The following is a 20,963-nucleotide window of genomic DNA, read 5'->3' on the forward strand; positions in this document are numbered from 1 at the left end:
TTTTAATTAAAATCTGTAATTTCATCAGTGTCAGAAATTCCTCAAAAAGGAAAAAAACACCTTCTGCTAAGAGATCAGCAGTTCTGCTATAATTTATAGTCAGAGAATCTTTTAGACTAGTGGGGTCATTCAAATAGAAACCACTCCCTGCTGATAGCACATTGATCTAAAAAAAACTCAAAATAACATTATTTTGTATTGTATTGTGTTGTATTTAGTTTGTTAAATATTTGCCAAACCAGTTTTAATCTGGTTCCACAAACCTGAGAGTTCTGTGATCATTTTGATACTTCAGTATAGGATAATAAGAGAGTGAATGAGTGTACCAATGGGGAGGTCTTTGAATCTAGAATTTCCTGACTTCAAGACCATGTCTCTATATGAGATATCAAAACTTTAATTAATTAATTGAAATTTTTTGATAACATAAATCTACAGTGTAATTAAAATTAATCTTTCCATAGAATTATTGTCTCTGTCACTATTTTGATATTTTGCAGGTCAGCATAAGAAATTAAATGGACATTTTTTTGCCACAATGACACACAAAGACCAGCAAACAGAAAACATTTAGAAACTCAGAAATGCATAAATATATGTATAGTAGTGTATAATATCAACACAAGTTTTAAAATAGGAACTGTAAACATTCCATAAAAGAAATAGAAAAAAATCAATATGAAAGGAGAATCAAAAAATTTCCCAGATTTTTCCACCTTGCAGGGGTGCTGTGCCTCTAACCTCCATGATGTAGAAGAGATAACTGTACACTGAAAATACTATAGAACACCGTATAGACCCCCTTCACTTGACATCCCCTATCCCCACTCCAATCTCTGTAGTGTCATGAAATTCAAAGGAATTAATGTGTATATAAAGCATTTTAGAAACCTTGAAGTACTATGTGGAAATGAGTTCTTTCCACACATATTCAAAGAAGCATTTGGTTAAGTCCTTCTAAACTCCATGCTTATTTGATTTCCTTTGATAATCCCTTATGTCACTTATAGCACATAAGTCATTAAAAGCCGTCAGGTCTTAGCTTAAAAAAAATATCTCAGATGCTTGATCTCAGCTTAAACAAGTTATTCAAATGTGTTGATGTGGGAGAATGGGGAGTAAATTTATTAAAACAGCTTCCCATCTCCTTAATGATCCTTAATGCATTTATATAAAAGCCTCACTGATTGCCAATTAAATACAGCACAAACTCAAAACAGAAATACTTGAAAAAGGACATATTCTATGCAATAGAAAAAGCTTATCTCCAGTGACAAGATTGCTGAAATCTTTCCAAATGAAAAAACTGCATAAGATTCTTCTTCTTTGACCAGAATATTTCAAGATTTTGATGATCTCTTTACTTTTTCTAAGTATAGCAATAAGTGATACTTTGATTAGCAATCTTCTCATCTTCTCTTATTTACATATCTAAACAGAATTTTCATCATACTTAATATCAGAGCCAAACACTTCTGTAGGATCACATGACATATATATTTGTGTGTGTGTGTGAGTGTGTGTGTGTGTATATTATATATATATATATATACATATATATGCACCAATGTCCAGTGGAATTCTTTTATTAACACTTGTATAAGGGGCAGCTTCTGAATAGTGAGAAAGAAGTAGACTTAAGGTCCATTTGTTACCTCTGTAACAAACTTGACTATTTCCCTAAGTCTCAATATCCTCATCTATAAGCAGAGATGATAATATTTCTATTGCTTATCTTCACAAGAGTGTTATGAAAATCAAATTGGCTAATATAGTGTACAATGATGAGCACCATATCTCATTGTCCAAGGATGATGTTAGTTCTCTGTGAAAACCTGATGCAAAAAATTTGCTTATAATAAATATGTTAGTCCTAAAATGATGATGGTCTTCAATAGTACACCATAAGCAAACATTTTATAATGCATAGTAGTTATGTTTGGGAGACATGATTTGAGGTAGCATGTATCTGAATCCATGTAAGAATAAATTGTACTATAACAGGGATTTTGTTTTCATTTTCATACATCATTCTTGTTTTTAAAAGTGGGTCCCCATATGGTTAAATTCCAGAATAAACTGAAAATAAAACTTCTTTATCATAAGCATGTATATTATTGGAAAAAAAAAAGAAAATCCCTATTTCCCAGCTGGCCAAAAATACCATTGCCAAATGAATATGATATGGAGTGCTTGCTATAGAACTCAAGTGAAGGCAGACAGTTCATCCAACAAGTTCAACTAAGCACTTGGAAGAAGTATAAATCATCTTGGTGAAGATAATTACATGAGTCTGTCATGTCAAAATGTGTTGGGATTTAAGTGATAAGGGGATGATTAAGCTGTCAATTTCTTGATCTGTATGTTTTCAGTGAGTCATTATCATAGATAGAAGCTGTATCTACACAAGAAAAGGAAAGGCAAAAAATTGGGACCACTAATGAATACTTGAGAATTTTTCTCCATAACTCACTTCCCAATCCTGGAAATAGAGAAACAGGTATAAAGATGGATAGAAAAGCAAAGGGAGAGATAGCAACCTAAATGAGATAGATGATTGAGGCAGGCTTAGTCATTTAGAACAAAACAGAATCATAAGTTAGGAGGAGATCTTACAGATCATTTGGTCATAGGATTTGAAAATTGAAAAGAATCATAAGGATTATTCTAGTCCAACCCCCTCATTTCATAAATGAAGATACTAAAGCTTGTAGGGACTAAATACCTTTACACTGCTATCCAATGGCTGGACTTAGCCTAGAACCCAGATCTTAACTCTCAATTCAGATCTCTTTTGATTCAAATAATCATCTCATTATTCAAATTTCTATGGATCTACAAAGAGAAAGAGTGGGGAAGGGGAGGGAGAGATAAGAGTGGAGAAGAGTCAGAGGGAAATAGAGAGGGAGAGGAAGAGGGAGAAAATGGAACTTAGCGTGCACCTCATTCAGTCTTCAAAGATCCAAGATTACTCATGCATTTTTTGACATTTATCAATGGTGAAAGAATGGAAATTCAGAGCCATGACAAGCATCTATAAATGCTTTTTTCTGCATCTATAAATGATGTACTGGATCAGTCTTTCTTTTGAAAGACCTATGAAACTTGAGCCAGGGCACTAAAAATGAAAATGGCATGGGACTTTAATGACATTGCTCTTTTAAATATAGATACAAAGCTTTAACTTTCTTTAAAAACGAAATGTGAAAACTAAACAATCAGCCAGTGAATCTAATTCATTAAGAGAGCTGAGTCCTTGTATTCTCATTTATTACTTAGAAACCACAAGGATGCTGAAGCTATCCTAAAATCAGGAACTTCTTCTGTATAAGAAACCAAATGAATATGAATCCAGAATTTGGGGGTGGAGAATGTAATACTTCCATTTACATAATTATGGGGAGGAATGTATCTTATAGAAATCTACTATTTAGAAGCCCTAGCTCCATTCTAGATGAAATGCCTCCTTCTCCAAAAAAATTTTCCTAATTCTCCAGTTCTTAGTGCTCTACTCCCTACACCTATAGGTATCTTCCAGGGTCTCTTCCAAATTTTAATCCACAATCCCAGAGTTCTATACTAAGACTTTTTAGGTTGTATTATCCCTTGTGCCAAACCTAGGCTGTATTCCAATCAGGAAAATAAACATTATTTCAAATGGCTACAATATCATCTCATTTAATCCCCCATAATAATCCTGTGAGATGGGTGCTATTACTATCCCCATTTTACAGATGAGGGAACTGAAGGAGATAAGAGTTTAAATGACTAGCCCAAGGTCATATAGTTCCCATGGTCTGAGCCAATTTGAACTTAGAACTTCCTGACTACAGCACTCTATCTACCACACTACCTGCCCACACCTAGATGAGAAGACACATAGAAAATTATTTTTTCTTTCTCTTAAAAATGAATGTAAAAGAAACTTGATTAAGCTACCTGCAAAACAATAGGACAGGCAAGACATGTTTCTGTCATAGTATTTAATATAAGTATACATATACACTAATATTATAATTATAATATATAATTACAAATATACTACTATTATACATATATACACTAATATATGTATTATATATACATGAATGACATATCCAAGGTCTATTATCATCACAGACTAAAATTTAACACTGAATCCCTAGCTTTCCCATCTATTTGAAAAGGAAGATACTGAGTATATTTCTACAATATTTCACAATTCTAGGAATATGTAACCTTGTTTGGTCCTTGTGGGATAGGGAGATAACAGAAGCATTATCCCCATTTTACAAATAAAATTAAAGGTATAGTTCAATCAATAAATCAACTTTAAGAGGCATCTAATATTTGTTAAGTACTGTACTAAGTGCTAAAGATATAAAAAGGCAAAACTCTTTGTAGTGGCAAGAAACTGGAAACTGAGTGGATGCCCATCAATTAGAGAATGGCTGAAAAAATGAGGGTATATGAATGTTGTGGAATATTATTGTTTGGTAAGAAACGACCAGCAGGAGGATTTCAGAAAGGCCTGCAGAGATCTACATAAACTGATACTGAGTGAAATGAACAGAACCAGGAGATCATTATACAAGGCAACAAGAAGACTATTCGATGATTAATTCTGAAGATGTGGCTCTCTTCAACACTGAGATGATTTAAACCAGTTCCAATTGTGCAGTGATGAAGAGAGCCATCCACACCCAGAGAGAGGGCTGAGGGAACTGAGTGTGTATCATAACATAGCATTCTCACTCTCTCTGTTGTTATTTGCTTGCATTGTATTTTCTTTCTCAGTTTTTCTTTTTCTTCCTTCTTGATCTGATTTTTCTTGTGCAACAAGATAACTGTATAAATATGTTACATGTATTGGATTTAACATATATTAGACTACCTATCAACCAGGGGAGGGGGTAGGGGAAAGGAGAGGAAAATTTGGAACAAAAGGTTTTGCAAGGGTCAATGTTGGAAAAATTATCCATGCATATGTTTTGTAAATAAAAAGATTTAATAAAAATAATAATAATAATAATAAAATAAAGAGGCAAAAGATAGTGCATGACCTCCAGAAGTCTATAATCTAACAGAAGAGAAAACAAACACATAAATATGTATGACACTAGATATATGCAGGATAAATAGAAAGCAATTAACAGATGGAAGGCAATGGAATTAAGAGGACTTAGAGAAGGTTTCTAGTAGGAGAGAAAAAGTAACTCTACCCAAGATCACACAATAAACTAATATAGGTTAAAAAGCCAGGTCCATGGCTTTTTCTACTGCAATCATCTATTGAAAGTATAAGCAAAAACAACAAGATGATAATTTATATGAAAAATGAACCCTGAAGCTCCTCTCAAGGCTTCCCATGTCTCTGAAATGCTTCCTATTGTATGCTTTCTATGCACAAGTCCAAGGAATTCCTGTTTCATAATTTTCAACTTGAGTCTTGAGGACATTAAAAATATACATATATTTCTGCATTTCTGAGTCTGGTTTCTCTCTATTCCGGATCAATCCCAATGTCTCCTACCCCAATCAAAGATTTGGTCACTGAAGCTTCTCATCTACTCTTCTGTCTCCTTGAAGCCTCAATACTCCATGATTCCCCACCCCCTATTTCAGTGATGCATTGTAATTAAGTGCTTTCTGCTTGCTTCATTAAAAAAAAAAATGTTGAGTGAAAGCCAATTGGACTACATATTCTGTAAGGAAAGCTTGTGATGTCCTTTTCTCTTATGAACACAAGCCCGGCCATCTCTTTCCCTTAACCAACATAATACATAGTTCAAAACTTTTATTGCTGAATGAATGAAAGTCAATCCACATAGATTCTGATGAAGAGAAAATTATTGTAGAGGGCACATTTCAGGACCTATTTCAAATACTACTTAGAAATGGCTATATCCAGAAAAAAGACTCAACTATCTAATTAAGTTTAAAGGAAAAGAAGGAAACAAATATTGATAAAGCACCTACTATATGCCAACCACTGTGCTAAGCATTTTACAAAAATTATAGCATTTGAAGCCCCACAATCCTAGCAGGTTGCTATGAATAACTTCATTTTAGAGCTGAGGAAACTGAGGTAAACAGAGGTCACATAGCTAGTATTTCACAATTTACTTCTGAGTTTCATGTTTAAGAAAATCTATGTACTGATTATGAAGTAATCATTCACATATGTTTCACAAGAAGAATCTAATCCCCATGGCCACACAGCTAAGCAGGATCACAGATTTATTGCTAGAAAGGACCTCAGAGATTATGTAACCCAGCCCCACCTAATTTCCCTGACTTCCTTCAAGTAAGTCATAACAAAAATCCCACCATCTACCAAAACCCCTACATGCTAGCATCCTCCTTCTGAGACTATAAATATAATATAATATAATAAAATTAAATAAATATAAACATACATAGGGTACATGATAGATAATCCTTTTTTCTTTCTCTTTGTGTCACATCCCCCACTAGACTGTAGCATTCTTGACTACAAGAATTTTATTTTTTTTTCTTGATTGATATCCCCAGTCCATAGCACAGTGCCTGGAACATAGGAGATACTTAATAAATGCTTGTTGATTTCTCTCTTTGCAGATGAGGGAACTGAGGCCCAGAGAGATTAAGGAGCTTATAAAAGGTCAAACAATAACAGTAAATAGTAGAGCAGGGATTTAAACCCAGCTTATCCTCTGCCCCCAATTAATAGTACTCTTTCCAGTATACCACACTTTTACAATATATACTTTAGCTGTTAGGAAAAATAAGAGTATAACAGACTAGAGGACAATTTCCAAATTAATTTTTTTAAAGTAACAAAATTATTTAAATTGATGGGAATTTGGTGTATGGAGGTTACATGTGGATTGTATGAGCAAATGAAAATAAGTCTCTGTCCCATAGACACATGAAACAGCTAAGTACACATGTTTGGTATATTCATAGCTATGTATTTCAAAATGGATATAAACACAAGCAGTGGGAAATTAAATTCTAATAGAGCCAAGAGTACACTCTTTGAAAAGCTTTTAAGCATTTATCTCTGCCATCATCTCATGGGGAGTTCAAGCTTGCTTTTCAAGCAACAACATTTTCCAAAGCTCTAAAAGGCGAATACTTATTGTAGCACTCAATCTGTCACAAAAAAATAACAAAATAAAATAAAAAATATTCTTGGGAGTCAGATTCCACATAAAAAAAGAAAGTCATTTCATCCAAAAATGGGGAAGGAAATACTTATCTTCAATGAATACTTTCCTTTAGCCCTGTTCAAAAGGAAGAATGTACAAATAGGCCTGGAGTTATGGCTTTTTATTGCTCTCTCCACTCTGATGAATTTTTTAGCTACTGGTTTATATGAATTGCAAAATATATGAGCTGGAAGAGACTTTAGAAACCATGCAGCCCAACACCCTCTCTATACAGATGAAAAAATTAAGAGACTGGAAGAGAATCATAGAGAAACTTAATGTTTGAACCCACCTCCAAATTCAGCTCTTTTCCCTCCATGCTAAGTGACCAAAGGCAGAGCAGAGATTTGTGATGAGAATAAGTAGCCAAGAGCTTGTCACCCTTGATGGCTGCAGAACAAAGAGTTCATGAAAGATGTCATTTACTACATATGTGATCTAAGAAGGAGATGAGCCAAAAATGTAATGAGAACAAAAGCTAATAGCAACCAGAATTCTGCACAGGTACCCACACAATAAGCTAATATAGGCTAAGAAGCCAGGTCCATGGCTTTTTCTACTGCAATCATCTATTGAAAGTATATTGTTGAATGTCAAAATGTCAGAATGTCAAAAATCCAGCACAATAGGTTAGATCTAAAGATCCATAGGTGGAAAATTCATGAAATGACAGAGAAAAATATGGCACAGAATGGGTTGGTCACCCTTTGTTCTCAAAAAAGACCAAGGCATCTGGAAGGTGATGTCATGACATGTGAGTTGGATTTAAGTGAGGGAGGGCTGTTCAAAGTCACCAGCCTCACGTTCTGCTCCAGAACCATCTGGGTGCAGTGGAAGATTTAACCATAGGATGAGAGGCACAATTGGAAGGAATATCCACATTGATGGCATCAAGGATCTATTGAGATTGGAAGTCTTTATATAAATTTATTTGTGAAAGCACAGATTTTATTAGTTTTAAATTATACAGAAACATCTACCTCAAAATTATCATTAAAAAATCTTTAAGAAATGTCATCTTCTATAAGAAAGAAAAATCCTCTCCTAACCCTCACTTATCAAAATGGAGTCTCATTCTGTTGAGGAAGAAAAAAAATATGCTCTCTTTGAATAAGTCTTTCTGAGGTAAACATCTCTTAAATTATCTTTCCTTTAAAAAAGAGGCATTTATTTCATGAGAAATATTTCCTTATTATTGTCAGCAATTTGTACTGGGTTCCAATTGCAAATATAGAAAATGCTAAGCACTGATTCAAAGGGACATAAGACATAGCATCTTAGATGAGTGATACAGACACATTTATAAAATTAAACAAAATGAAAAGTACTACTACATGACAAAGGTGAAATAATTATTCAAATATAAATATCATAATATTTAGTGAAAGGGTTCAAAAAAAGGAACAACATCCTTTCTTTCTCCTGAGATAGTTATGGAAAGCTTCATGGAAATGCATCTTGAATTGGGCCTTAAATGAAGAAGAAAGAGAGATTTTATAAAAGAAGAAAACACTGAACAAGACCCAGAGGTAGGAATGCATATCCCACATTTGGAGAGAAAAAAAAAACAGACATCTTATAGAGTGAATCTAATCACTCATATATGAGAGAAGAAATAAAGTTGGGAATGTAGTTGGATTTTGAAAGATTTTAAATGCTGAACTACAGAAAGTCAATTTTATCCTAAAGGCACTAGGGAATTACTAAAGTTTTCTGAGTGTTTGATACCATCATAGTATCTTAGATCTAGAAGTGAAAGGGACTTCTAAGATCATCTATTCCATTTCCTTCACTTTATACATAGATAAAGAGACCCAAGTGACTTGGGGTCACATAGACAGTAAACATTGGGGGGGGAGGGTAAAGAGAGTGGAAAGGAAAGTGAAACTATAAATCATAATATATTGTTTAAATAATTATATCTCATAAATCATTATGAATTCCTATTGAGTATATAGAGGCAAACCTAATGTTGGTGGAGGGATAGAGCAAAGAGAGAAATAGTAGATGTCAAATTTTATAAATGACTTTAAAAGTTCATTAAGTACTTTTCTCAAAACAACCACATGAGAAGAGCATCACAAAAATAGCTAACAATAATATAGTGCTTTAAAGTTTTCAAAGAGCTTTAAGAATACTATTTTTATTCCCATTTTATAGATACAACATAAATGCAGTTTAGTATTAATCTCTTCTATAATTTCATTAACATTTTGAAATTTCTTCCATCTCTGTAGAAAACCACCATTATGGGTAATGTCCTTTTCATTTATCTACTGAAATTCCTATGATGTCACAACTAAAACAAAGAGAGTGCTCCAAATTTTGGCATTCATTTAAGAGTTCATTAGCAATTTTGGTGAAAAAATATCTCTATTATCAGTACATCAGATTACTGAAATGTATTATCTAAGTAGCATTTCCACTTGTCAAAGTACTATTATATCATTTGTTTCCATCCTTAAAGTGACAACATCCATTAACTAGAACCTGAAAGGATTCTTTTTTTGCTTTCTGATTATAAATTAAAAGATTTCCTACATGTATACTCAAGTTTACAAGAGAAAGGTATAGCCTATTTAAGACTGATACCTGTTTTTACATATTTTCTAAAACACTTTTGCAGCATACTATAAATGGACTCTTTAAATCATCCTTACTCATTATAGAGGGTCAATTAACCAGTCAGCATTTACATCTTACCCCAGAGCCAAAAGGGAGAAATGAGGAGGGGATTCATATAAATGCCATCGTTAATATAAAAACTGCAAGATTTTAAAATTGATATGGGCAAGAGAGATTAAAGAGTCAATTTTATATCCAAAGTGAGGAGCTTAAAGGAAAGGAGGTTAGTAGAATGTTCAGAAGAGAGGTTAGTTTGGAGAAAAGAAAAATGAGCTTTGTTTTAAATAATGTGTTTGATACATCCCAAGATTTCCATTTCATACTGTCCAAAAGTTATTGACACAACAATGGAAGCAAGCTCAATTAAATATGTAGAGGGAAATACTTTGCACATAGTTTATACTGTTGCATGTATTTTGCAGTAATGAATTGGCAAAAGTAGTCTATTATTGAGATTGTTTTCTGCTGATTCAAACTGGCTTGAAAAACAAGAATAATAATAGCTAGTTCAATCTTTCAAACTTAGAAAAATCTATTTCAAGATAAGGGAATTTATTAGATTACCTCTGAGTTCCCTTGCCCGGTGAGATCTGAGATGCTGTGATCTATTTCCCCATCTGATAAACTGAAGGTACTAATCCACATAAACTCTAAGGTTCTTCGAAAGTTCTGAAACTATGTTTCTATGATATCAGGTCTTCTATATTTAGGATTCCAGCATCCTAGGATATTGAACAAAAAAAATCTGTAAGAATAGTATCTTGAAAATTTTTTTAAATATCATATTGAAAAATATGTATAAGAATTGGTGAGATGAAGATCCTTTATCATTCAACACATAAAAAGTAAAAAATAACCATCATTTATTCCAATGATTCCAGCATCCTAAAAAACATTTTTGCATCCAATCAAAAAGCATTTATTAAGAATTTAATATGTTTCATACATGTGATTCCAAGCAAAATTTATTCTTTCCTGAATGACCACAGAAATAACTCAAATATCTATTTGAATTTTTATCTTTAATCATGACCTCAAGGGCTATTTGTATATGAAAGCAGACTAATTTTCAGTTCTTGCTCACAAACAATACAGAATAAAGATTATTAAATAGAAATAATACTTTTACTTAGTTACTTTAAAAGTTATAATCAGAATCCCTTTTAAAAACAATAAAAATGGATGGCTAAATGGTGAACTCAGTCACTGGCTCTGGAGTCAGGAGGACCTGAGTTCAAATTTGGCCTCAGACACTTAAAATCTTCTAGCTATGTGATCCTGGAAAAGTCTTCTAACCACAATTGGAAAGAAAGAAAAGAAAGAAAGGGAAGGAGGGTGGAAGAAAGGCTAAAATCAACCTGCTCTTTCCAAACATTAACTAAAACCTGTAGTGTTTTAACAGATTCCTTTTCAGATTAAATATATATATATATATATATATTTAACTAGCAAGTAAAAGAAAAAAGACTGTAAGAGCCTAGATGGATAGATATGTAAATGGCTTATGAAAAATATTTGGTTTTATTTTATTTTGTTCTGTTTCCTGGTCCAGATCTGTGATACAGAAGCATTCATATTACAACATCCATGACATCAAAAGTAACAATAAGACCCTATTAAATATTTCCTTGACAGTATTTTCAAACACAGAATTTGAAGTTGTATGAGCATCTAATGTTAGTGACTTTTAGATCTAGAAGTCAGATAGTCAGATCCCCTCTTTTGATAAATGAAAGAACCACATTTTTAAAAGTTAAGTGACTTGCCCAACATCACACAAATGAGATGTGAAGCCAAACTCTCTGGTGCCAAATTCAACATAACCTTTCTATTCTTTCAGATGCCTTTTAGGTATAGAAGAACACAAGAGATGCTACACAGGACAGAAAAGGTCTGAATTTGGAATCCTACTTTTGATAACTACCTGTGTCTTTGGGAAAATCATATTCTTCTGTTCCTCAGTTTCCTTAAAGTAAGGAGTTGGACTAAATGGCCTCAAAAGCCTTTTCCAACTCTCAATCTATGGTTTGAGAATATCTTTGGGGTCACACAATCCAATGAAGTGAGCACAGGCTGGGAATCAGAAGCTCTGGAACTAAGTCCCAGCTGTGCCACTGGCTAAGTTGTCTGACCTCAGACAAAACATTTCATCTCTTTATATCTCAATTTCTTCATCTGTCCAATAGTACCTACTTCCCTAGCTCTTGTTCAAAGGTATTAAAGATGAAAAGGACTTTAAAGGGAGTCAAATTCAATCCTTTCCTCTTACAGATTAAAAAAACTTAAAACTGAGACAAGTCAAAGTTATTTACCAAGGGTCACAGAAATAGTAGTGGTAAGGTTAGAATTTGAACACAGGTCTCCTGAGGAAGTATGCTATAGAAGAAAGGTCACTGAACCAGGTTCAAGATCCAAACTTGTCATTTACTAGCCAGGCAGAAAATAGGGAAGGTTTTTTTCACTTTTTTGATGCTCAGATTTCCTGCATCAGTAAAATGACTACATGACCCACCAAATACTGCTGTTGTAATAACTCAACTTTTTCAAACTTTCAAGTGGAATATAAATGTCCTGAGGGCAGTAATTGCTTTTTATTTTTTTTTTGTAATTATTTAAGTATCTCTCAAATTTGGTTCAGTCATTTCAATCACGCTCTATCCTCCTTGATCGTATGTGGGTTTTCTTGATAAAGATACTAGTCTGATTTGCCATTTCCTTCCCAGCTCATTTTACAGATGAGGAAACAGAGGCAAGCAAGGTTGTGACTTGCCCAGGGTCTCATAACTAGTGAGTGTCCAAGGTCAAATTTGAACTTAGATCTTTCTGATTCCATGCCCAACACTATCATCTAACTGACTCCAAGTATCTATAACAGTACTTTTGAATTCCTTATCTCCTTGTTAAAAGCATCCTATGAATGTAATAGACTTCTGGCAAGCCTGGACTAAGCCACTGAGACCCTCAAAGTAGGAGAGAAGTTTTAAGAAAGAGAGTGGGAAAGAGAGGTCATGGGGACCCAACCATATAGAGCAGCATCATGACCTTGGCCAACAGTAGTAGTGCCTTTGGTCATTCCCTTCTTCAAATCCATAGAAGACCAGGAGAAGTGACAGCTGAACAGACAAGTGGAGAGTGAATTGGGTGGAGGCATTTGAGATTGGCTGGTTTGATTTTGACTGCAGGTGATTACTAAAATAAATGGAATACCAAAACTAAAAAAGAAATAAAGGAATTGATCATCCTGACTATTTGCCTTACTTCTATTGGATAAAACTGAAACCTATTTCTAATTGTATTTTTTCATTATTCTAATTCTAATAGAGATGCCTTATCCTCTTTTTCATCTCTATGTCTTCCGGGAGCCTTTTGTCTGAGGCACCTATGAATGTAATAGACTTCTGGCAAGTCTGAACTAAGCCACTGAGACCCTCAAAGTAGGAGAGAAGTGGATAACTTCTCTTTTAGGATGACTCAGTGGATAAAGTACTGAAGCTGACATCAGGAAGACTAAAGTTCAATCTTGGTCACTTATTGGCTGTATGACTGTGCACAATTATTTAAACCTTTTGGTTTCCTCATCTGTAAAATGGGAATAATAGCACTAGGATTGTTGTAAGGATAAAATGAGATAATATTTGTAAAATACTTTCCAAACATTAAAGTGATAAATGGATCATCAAGATCATGACAATGAGGAAGAGGAAGAAAGAGATGGCATGAGAGCACAGGACTGCTCTGAGAACCACACAGGAAAAAGTGATCTTTTTACTGGGAACTCAACCCCATCCTCATCCCTGCTGATTGTGAATGAATTTTAGTTCTCTAAGCAGTAGTTGAATCATTGTTGTTGTCACAAACCATTCAATAACTATATATCCAGTGACAAAATTACTAAGTACTTAGGTTATTTAGGGCACATAGGCAGTTCTATAAGTGCATTGAATGCTGGACCTGAAGTCAAGAAGACTCATCTTCCTAAGTTCCAATCTGACTTCCATTACTTACTAGCTGTAGGAGCAAGACACTTAACCTTGTTTATCTCAGTTTCTATGTCTGTAAAATGAGATAGAGAAGAAAATGGTAAACCACTACAGAATCTTTGCCAAGAAAACCCCACGTGAGGTCATAAAGAGTCAGAAATGAATGAAACAATTGGACAATTGAATTGCGCTGTTTTGAAATCTATCTTGTCATACACAAGCCTAACGCAATGATCTAGGATCACAAAAAATGTGAGTTATGATTCATATTTAGACTCCAGATCCAGTATTCTTAAAGATAATAAAAGTAAAACTTTGAAAAAGTCATACCAGAAGTAAAGTTTAATTATTCTTTTATTATAGCTAGCAAGTCTGTAGTCATATACCAAACATTCAAGAATTCAGTCTCTGTTTTATATCACTTGTCAAACCCATTTACTTTAGGAACACTCCATCGGCCTCCTACTAAAAAAGTCACAGCTCTGAAAGAGACTTTTGACAGGTAATCTAGTCTGTCCCCTGCCTATAAACAGGATTACAACAAAACTCTAAGGAACAGATGGGTATCTAATTCTATTTTTAAAGACCTCCAGGGAAAATGATTGTACAAATTGCCTTGGCAGCTGACTTCAATGTGTTGTAGGACAACCTATAAATATAAGGCAAGATGAGCGAGGAATTCAAAGTATAGCACAGCATGGGTGCACACTTATGGAAGGTTAACACTTAGCTGAGGCTAAATCCTCAAATTTTAACCATCCCTTCAATTGCTATTCTGTCTCCCTTATAATTATAATTGATTCTCAAAGAAGCAAGCAATCTACCCAAAATCAGAATTTGTGCTAGCAAGAAAGATTTCTGAATATAAAATTAAATGATAATGCCAAACTGCTTAGAAAATGGAATACTTCAGACAGGAAAAAAAATGGATTTTGGATTCTCTGAAAAGCACATTCTACCAATTATCTCTGTAATAGAGAAATTTGTCTTGATAACTTGACATATGCAAGTCACAGCACAACGGTTCACTTCATGATTAGGGCAGTCAAGTATGACATTTCATCACACCACATAGATGCTGGCCCCAGTAGCCCACACAATTGAGGTTAAATATTGGCAGAATTTAGGTAACAGATTCTTTTTAACTCCTGATCCATACCTTCTAGGTTCTGGAATAGTTCCAGTACTTAAAAAATATGTCCTCAACTTGGATCAGTGTCTGTCTCGGATTTCCAAAGGCTAGTCCAATAGGCTTCATCAAAATGTATATGATTGCCACAAAATAAATGCAGAGGGGGGAAAATATTGGGGAGATATTACAACTATGTAGATCAGCAAAAGTGAGTGTGTGTACAATATTCTTCCTGTCTTGAACGCTTCCCTGAAAAGTTTCTTCCTATTGCCTTAATGTTTTTCTGAATGTTTCAACTTTCCTTAACTACTTTGACTTCTGAATGTATAGATTTTCCCAAAACCTCTCTGATTTTTCACTTTCATGTCTTTGAGAGTGGGGGGCTTCATAGACAAAGAGACATAAAACAATCATATCAATCAGGTGTTTAGTAGTAGGTGATTATTCTGAGACCAGTACACATAGTTTGTGATTTTAAAATAACCTATAGGATACAGGGGGGGGGGATAGCTTTAACCAATTTTTTCCAATATCCCTCACATGAGACATGTATGGAATTCGATAAACTGTAAACAAAAATATCAATTTCTCTTCATCTCAGAGAGAGAGAGAGAGAGAGGAGACAGAGACAGAGACACAGAGAGACAGAGACACAGAGAGACAGAGACAGATAGATAGAGAGAGAAAAGGAGAGGGAGATGGAGAGGAAGAGAGAAGAAAGAGAGAAAGAAAGGGAGAGGGAAAATTAAACACAAGATAGTAAGTGGCATATTTAGCTTTAGCCTTCTTAAAGAAAGAAATGGCTCCAAAATACAGTTTCATTCCCTTTTCATTAGCTACACATTGAAATGGATGCAAAATAATTTCAGTAATCTTATACCTGCCTTGAGAGTGACCTGAAGCACTACATATAAAATATAAAAGTAACCTGAAACTTGGGGAATGATTTGTATTAACTCAATTCATTCACTGTCCTTTATATAATTCAAATGATCTCTTTAAGAGGCTCAGGGTAAACAAACTTATGCATTTGATTATGTGAAACAGCATCTTTTATACAGAATCTGGGTTCTTTCCCAAAGTTTGCTGCCATAAGTTGCGGCTTTTAAATAGTGAGTAAGACTCTATTTCTATTCACCTCTATGGAAATTACCTCCATAAAATTTATTTCAAGGTTATTACATGTTACATATCATATTCTAGGGATTTCCTCAATCTGCTCTTCAGGGACACATTACTATTGGACCTTGGCTCCAGGGGAAAAATCTGTCCCTCATTAGCTGCAGCAGACAGGGAGTGATTTTTACTTGACCTCATTTGACAAGTACTGGGAGTATTAACGCTACCTGGGCATCTAGCCTGCAATGTATATATTATAAGGCACTAAAACATTAAGAAGCATAGAAAAGTATTCAGACAAGAGAGAAAAATCACATTATTTCTGAAATAAAGTGCAATACAATGTCTGAACATTACTTACAAAGTTTGTTTTACCTGTATTTCGTAAATCATTAAAAAAAAAATCAATTTAAGCTTAAACCATTAGAAAGACTTTTAACCATTTTAAGGCTGATTGAGTATAGCACCAAATCTATATTAAGTGCTGTATAAATTGTTGCTCTTCTTCCAGGCATCATGCAATTCAAAAGGTCATTTAATTTGATTGAATTCCACAGGCATTTATTAAGTTCTTACTAGGCACAGTTCAAGGTATTTGATATACAAAGTAAAAATGGAAATGACGTCCACTGGAGCAAATGAGATTATATTTGGAAAGTGCTTAGCTAAGTATCTGATCCATAATAAGCATTAATAAACGTGTATTCCCTCTCCCACAATAACAACCATGATAATAAATAACAATAGGCAGTGTTTAGATAGTCTTTAGGGTTTGCAAAGTGACTTATATTCTATAGTCTGATGATAATCAAGAAAGAATCAGGAGTTGTCGGATTATAAACAACAAAAGTTCAAATTTCTATAATGCTTTACATTATGAAAAAGATTTCCCATACATTATCTTACTGGTTCCACACAATATCCCTATAATAGGGGCTATTACAAATACTCATTTTACAGATAAGAACGCAAGCTTTGTGAGATTAAGTGACTTATTCAAGATTATCTGGATAATAAGTGTTAGCAACAGGATTTGAATGCAGATCTTCCTGACTTTTAAGTCCTCCTACCCTATGCTTTTTCCCTAAATAACACAGATTCTTCACTAAAAGAAAATTACATCAGTAAATGTCCTGAAATTATGAGAGGGGCATGATTGAAAATATCAACTGAATCAGAAATAAAAATGTTTCTTTTTGGTTCCAATATATGCAATCTTTCTTTGTTCAATAAATAAAAGAGCTATTTTGAAGGCACAAAATAACTTCCAAAAAATGGATCTGGGTGGCAAAAACAAGTGGTTTATTAAGATTTTAAAACAGAATGTTATCTTATTTCTCACGACTATTATTGGCAGAAATATCTTCACCAAAGACCATCATATAATTCGATTCAATGATTCAACATTTATTAGGCATCTAGTAAGTGTGAGACAATGTACTGAATATTGAAGATATAAAAAAATGGGTAGGGGGAAGGGGTTGAGTAGAACGAGAGTGTTTAACATTATTGAGCTTGTTACATTGCTCTGAATTCCTGTACAGGAGGACGATGCCCATTAATCTTCTCTTCCAAGTGAACCAATACTATGTTAGAGAGAATTGGAACTAGTTCACCTCAGTGAATGACCTCTGAATGTTTCTTTCTTCCCTACTTCATAGGTATTGTAATTTTATGTAAAATAAAAAAATGTACTGAGGAGATGGAATAGAGGTACAAAATGAAACATATGTTTTTTGACATGGTCAATATATGTTTCTGTTTTGCTTGACAATATTAGAATTAGTATGTTAAATTTATTATATGCTTTTTTAAATGTCATATTTTAAATATGGTTTCAAATATAATTTTCTTTTTTCTTTTCTTCTTTAGATAATGAAATTATCATGATTGTTAATGCCTGTCAAGTTCATAATAAAAAATATTAAGGGGCAAGAAATATACTGATTTTTAAAGGAAAACCTATATGATTTGCTTTAAATTGGCTCAATTTATCATTTAACATATTAACACAGGAGGCACTAGATGTGGGCAGCAAATAGTTTAAAACCAAAGTTGAGGAGCTAGAGAATTATTCCTTTGGCCAGGATCTAAGGTGAATTGCTACAAACAATAGAAATAGGAAAGATGAGGTGGATAAACCCCACCAAATTAGATATCAGAAAACTATAAGTCAGAGATGGCAAGAGAAAGGAAAGTCACCACATGCCATCGCTAAGAAGTGTCAGCCTCTAAAATAACTCAGACAAAGGATAAAAAGCAGACCAGAATGCCAAGAGTAGCTATTCTGGGTACAAGACAGGAATAGCAAGACTACCAAAACTATCCTTTGGGAAAGGAAAATGATGATAGTGGGGTTGGGAACGGGATTTCCTAGAAGGCAAGAGAAAAAAGATAACACTTTGTGGAGAGGAGGCAGTTCTGAGGTCAGTGTAATTCCAAATTTAAAACAAAGTGCTAAATCTGACTCCCAAAGAAGAAATTTAATGAAATTATTAAATTTTACTTTATTAAATTTGGCCTGTTTTTCTAGCCTATTGCAATATTTTGGATTCATCTTCCTTCCCTGTTTTATGTCATTCAGAAACTTGATAGCATGAACTCTATATCTGAACCTGAATCACTGATAAAGAATGTTGAACAGAACAGAGCCAAGGACAAAACTTTGTGACATTTATTGATTCATGTTATATCCAGGAGAATGTAAGACCCTTGAGAATTTGGACAGTGTAGTTTCAGTTTTCCCATACCTAATATCTCATGCAGGCTAAGGACTTAATAAATATTTGGTGAAGTAATTGATTTTTAATGTTATTAAATACTAATTATCGTTAGATAATTATAATAATAATTATTATAATAATCGTTAGGTGATAAATTGTTGATTTCATTAAATATTCAACTGTAAGCTTCTTGAAAGTAGAAATTACAGAACAAGGCTCAAATACCTTGCTTTAGGACAGGCAGAGGTGAAGAGGGTTTAAGTAACACAGATAAGCTGCCTTAAGACAGTTTGAAACATAAGGTTTCATAGTGTAGGATTCCCATAGTGTAGGATAGCCCATGGAGAAAGAAAAGTGATGTAGATAACACTGAAACAGTGTTTCATCTGGGATTGCCATTAATCAACAACCATTTATTTAATACAAGATGCTGGGGATATAAAGAACAAGTGAAAAAAGACCCTGCCCTCATGGAGCTTCAATTCTATTGCAGAAGTTGTACATTTGGATTTAAAAAATGTCTTTATATAAATATAACTGGTTTCTGTATAACCCTGTGTAATTTGTTTTATGCATTTTAAAACCATTATTCTTAAAAGAAGTCCACAGACTTCCCTAGACTGCCAAAGGGGTCCATAACACCCCCAAAGTGTATGAAATGAGGGAAAAAATAGGTACCTAAATATGTGATACATAAAATAATCTTATGAAAAAAAATTCTAGTATATGGAGAGGACTGAGAAAGACTTTCTGGTTTTGAGCTAAACACCAAAGAAAGTCATAGATTTTTTAAGGCATGAGACAAGAAGGGAAAGCATTCTAGACGTGGGGGACAGTTTATATAAAGGCAGAGAGAAAGGAAACGGAAGATCATAAGCAGGGGTTTGCAAAGTCATCTCAAACTGGCCCCCTTTCAGGGGTTGTTAAATTCTCATTGTGATCATGTGCAACATGAAAATCAACAAAAGTTACAAATCAGGACTTGATTCATTATTATTTTCTTGATTATTTAAACTTAATAAAATGATGTTAACATATCCATAATAAAGATTAAACTTAAAAGTGAAAATTGATGTGGTGGGGAGTGGAAAAGCGTGTGTTGTATTTATATCCCTTGCATTTGACATACAGAAGGCCACTTAATAATATTTGTTGATTGATTAAATAAATATGTAAGTTCCTACTGTGTAAGAAACCTTGTGCTGGAGGATGGGGGAAAATTGAAAGTTTAAACAATGCAAGTTTTAATAATGTTTAATATCTAATAAGAGAAAAACAACACAGAAATTTGTAATATAAAAAAACTATAAAATAAGTGTATTTGATACTTTGTTCATATGGTTGTTATGAAACGCAAATAAAAAAAACACATAAAGGATTTTTAAAAAGCTTAAAGTTCTATATAAATGTTAATGATGATAATGATAATCAAAGCTACTCCAAAAATGGATTTGGATATCTCTAAAGGTAGTTAGCTTCCCTTATTTATAATCTCCAAGCAGAAACTAGATAACTGCTTTAGGTAGAAACTATTGAGGATCTCAGGGATAGGTTGGTTCCTTCCAATTCAGATTTTGTAATTCTATGAATAATTTTATTTACAAAATATGATGTTGGGATATATACTCTCTGAAAAAACACTGCATATTCCTTTCCATAAATAGCCTATATCAGCTTACAAAATTGTTAAGGAATTGGTTTATGAAGGAATGAAATGTGAGTGACTTTTTAAAAGTTATTTATACTTTAAAATACATTTAATGAATGAAAGTTTTTTGCTTCAAAATGCAACTATTGATTAGAAGCATTATTCACTTTAATGCTTTTTCTAGTTAAAAAAATTTACAATCAAAAGAAGAAAAGTTGAAAATGTACCCTCAGCATTCTTTAACTTTGGGGACTTGTCCCCCTATCCCTCGTACAAATGTTCATGCATATGCATACTTGGGCATCATATAGTCAGACAGATGCACTTGCATTTATTTGAATACTTGCATAAATATTAGCGTTTAAAATGCTTGCATGCAAAAAAATCCATTTATGAAATACCCAACTGCATAAATTAGGAGCCTTAGACACCTAGCAGCTTTAACACTTCATAAAGTGCATGCAAAAGTCTGTATGACAGACAAAGGTATGATCCATCAGAGAGCTAGATTCTCCCAGCAAGAATGCTATTCCCTAAGAGTCCAAAAGTAGCCTAAAATCTTTA

General features: G+C 33.7%; 1 protein-coding gene across 3 annotated transcripts in view; it reads right to left on the bottom strand.

Annotated features, from left to right (window-relative positions):
* Positions 1–20,963, bottom strand: part of NEBL (nebulette) — a 458,082-nt gene that overhangs the window by 157,495 nt on the left and 279,624 nt on the right. The window contains exon 4 of one of the 3 annotated variants that reach the window (XM_051961695.1): positions 10,362–10,519. The exons of the other annotated variants lie outside the window; for them this stretch is intronic. The gene's annotated coding sequence lies outside the window, so the exon portion shown is untranslated. The remainder of the gene's footprint in view (positions 1–10,361; positions 10,520–20,963) is intronic. 3 annotated transcript variants of the gene reach the window in all.

This window comes from Antechinus flavipes, chromosome 5 (assembly GCF_016432865.1).
Source record: "Antechinus flavipes isolate AdamAnt ecotype Samford, QLD, Australia chromosome 5, AdamAnt_v2, whole genome shotgun sequence".
NCBI classification, from domain to species: domain Eukaryota; kingdom Metazoa; phylum Chordata; class Mammalia; order Dasyuromorphia; family Dasyuridae; genus Antechinus; species Antechinus flavipes.